The sequence below is a fragment of the Mastomys coucha genome, unplaced genomic scaffold, assembly GCF_008632895.1.
Source record: "Mastomys coucha isolate ucsf_1 unplaced genomic scaffold, UCSF_Mcou_1 pScaffold22, whole genome shotgun sequence".
Classification (NCBI taxonomy): Eukaryota; Metazoa; Chordata; class Mammalia; order Rodentia; family Muridae; genus Mastomys; species Mastomys coucha.
The window spans coordinates 147,806,196-147,808,952 of NW_022196905.1; the positions used below are offsets into that span (position 1 = coordinate 147,806,196).

A 2,757-nucleotide genomic window follows, 5' to 3' on the forward strand; every position below is an offset into this window, starting at 1 on the left:
AACAAGATAAAAGGAATGCCACACATTCCTTGGCTCAGTTTACTTTGAGCTTTGTATTAGCCCAAATGCTTTTCTGAGCCTACTTCCTAAGTCCTATCCCAAAGTCAAATTCCTGCCAGAGCCTACTTCAGTGTCCTAGCTCAATGTCAAATTCCTGCCAAATTCCTACAGAAGGGCAGAAAGCACAGAATTCAGCTGAAGCAATCTCCTTCAAAGGGTTTTTGTAATGTTTATTTAGAACATTATGTGGAGAAGAGAAATGAAATATCAAGCTTTCTGTTGCAAGAATTGTTATAGATGGGAAGCAGATGTGGTATTAAAGTATAATATAAAAATACAGAAAGTAGCTTTATTTGGATGGCATGAGAAGTTTCTGGCCATGAGTCATATTGCATGAAAAAGTAAAACTGAGTTTAATAAACCGACTGTGTAGCTGGGCGGTGGTGGTCCATACCTTCAATCCCAGCACTTGGGAGGCAGAGGCAGGTGGATTTCTGAGTTCGAGGTCAGCCTGGTCTACAGAGTGAGTTCCAGGACAGCCAGGGCTACACAGAGAAACCCTGTCTCGGGAAAAAAAAAAAAAAAGAAACAGTGTTTGAATTTAAATACTGATGATATATTACAATTGAACAAAGATGTAGTAGTCTTAAATAACTGACTAATCTCTTTGTTTTCTCCACATTAAGTAAATTATCTTAGATGATAACATTTTCATTTTTGCTTTGGAGAATGTATTAAACATTTAACATATTCATCCGTTTATTTATTCTTTTTTTTCTCTCCCCATGATTCAACACCCCGTCACCCCATTTCCTCTTCAAAAAGAAGCAGACCTCCAAGAGAGGATAGCCCAACAGGACAAAGAAGATAGAAAAAGGCAAGGTGATAGCCTTCATATTGGACAAGGCAACCTTATAGTAGGAAAAGTCTCAAGATGAAGCAAAAGAATCAGAGTCACACCTGCTCTCACTGTTAGGAGTCCCACAAAAACACCAAGCTAACAACCATATCAGCAGAGGACTTGGCACAGACCCATGCTGTCTCTCTGCTTGCCATTTAAGTTTCTGTAAGGTTCCTAGAAATACAGTCAGTGTTAGTCATGTGTTCTCTTTCATGTCAAGGGTCTGAAGTTAAACTGAAGTAATAAAGTGAAAAACAAAGTTCTGGGAATATAGACATAAAGGTAAAAACGAGTTTTGAGAAAGAAACAGTAAGTCAAAACTACCTATTGTAGAGACATTTCCTTGTATAAGAAAAACAAAGTTTTTAAAGGTCAGGAGGACTGGGCTGAACTAAAAGCTGACCAGAACATAACCTTTAAGAAGAAGATTAGATGCTCTACCCCTCCCTGTATTGGGGTCCAAGAACACTCTGACCTTACAAAAATTCCAGGACTTTCCAGCATTACCCATTCCAGGGGCCTTCCAGGTACAACAGTTAGGTAAGGGGGCAATGAAGCCAAAAACAGCCCCATGTGCAAGCCAACCAATGCTTGAAGAGATCCTTAGTTTTACTGCACCAATCAGAATAAGCCAGTTAGCCCTGTTGCCTGTATAAAGTATAAAAGATGTGTGCTTTCTGAGTTCATGGTTGCCTCTTCCTACCAGAAAGAGCACCCCACATGCCTTGGCCAGACAAGTTGGATCAATAAACCTTGTTATTACAGCGATCATTGTCAAGTTGTGATCTGTGGGTCTAAGACTCTGTCAGGGTCTCACAGAGTCTTACAAAACCAAGCATTGGTTGGCCACTAAAACAACTTTGTTACCATCGTGCACTAGCTCATCTTGCAGGAAGGACCAATTGTAGGGGTGTGTGTGTATAAGGGGTGGGGGTCCATGTTCCTCTTTCTGTAGCCTGTAGAGTACCTTCTCTCCTCAAAGAGACTAGGACATAGGAGTGAAGTCTCTAAGCCTGCACCAGCTTGATTTCTGCATTCAATTAGCTGTGTGGAATTTGTCCTCATTAATGGGGCCCTACTGTCAGTGAGACAGAGAGAGCAAAGTTTTGTCCTAGCAGCAGCATGAATTGTTTAAGGATCTCCAAGGGACCACATTGGCCAACAGCTCAACCGAATGTAATTCATTTTCAACATTGAAGCCCTGGCTGGCTACAAAGGATGGTCACTTCAGACTCCATATCCTCCATTCTTGGAGTCTTCATTAGGGTCACCTTACAGCATCCAGGAAGTTGCTGTTGTACTGGGATTTTACTCTAGCCCCAAATGACCCCTAATTTCAGCTGTTTCTCCCTGCATTGTACTTTAACCCTGCATCCTGCAACTGACCCTCCCCACCCCTGTTCCCATCAAACCCCAGTCTACTCACAGAAACTACTCTATTCCCCCTTAGAAGGAGATCTGTGCTTCTGTCTATAGCCAACCTCTTTATCTAGCCTTTGGGTTTGTGGGGTATACCTTGATTATTATTTATCTAAGAGGTAATATCTACTTTTAAGTGAATGCATACCATGTTTGTCATTCTGGGTGTGGGTAACTTAAGGTGATTTTTTTTGTTTGTTTGTTGTTGGATTCGATTGCCTGCAAATTCTCAATGTCATTTTTTTAAACGTCTGAGTGATGCTCCATTGTACAAATGTACCACATTTTTGTTTATCCATTCTTCAGTTGAAGTACCTCTAGGTTGTTTCCAGTTACTGGCTAGTAAGAATGAATATGCTATGAACATATTTGAGCAAACGTCCTTGTGGTAGGGTGGAGCACCTTTTGGATACATTCCCAAGAGCAGTGTAGATGGG

The 2,757-nt window shown here is 41.1% G+C and overlaps 1 protein-coding gene and 1 long non-coding RNA gene across 8 annotated transcripts in view; one reads left to right on the top strand and one right to left on the bottom strand.

Moving 5' to 3' along the window:
* The window catches only part of LOC116068856 (zinc finger protein 431-like), a 193,800-nt gene that overhangs the window by 180,677 nt on the left and 10,366 nt on the right, over nt 1–2,757 (top strand). For 4 of the 7 annotated variants that reach the window (XM_031338952.1, XM_031338949.1, XM_031338951.1 and 1 more), the window contains one exon: nt 826–882. The exons of 2 other annotated variants lie outside the window; for them this stretch is intronic. The gene's annotated coding sequence lies outside the window, so the exon portion shown is untranslated. The remainder of the gene's footprint in view (nt 1–825; nt 883–2,757) is intronic. One more of the 7 variants, XM_031338953.1, reaches the window with a different exon arrangement.
* LOC116068861 overlaps nt 1–2,757 on the bottom strand; it is a 37,664-nt gene that overhangs the window by 13,168 nt on the left and 21,739 nt on the right. The window lies entirely within an intron of this gene.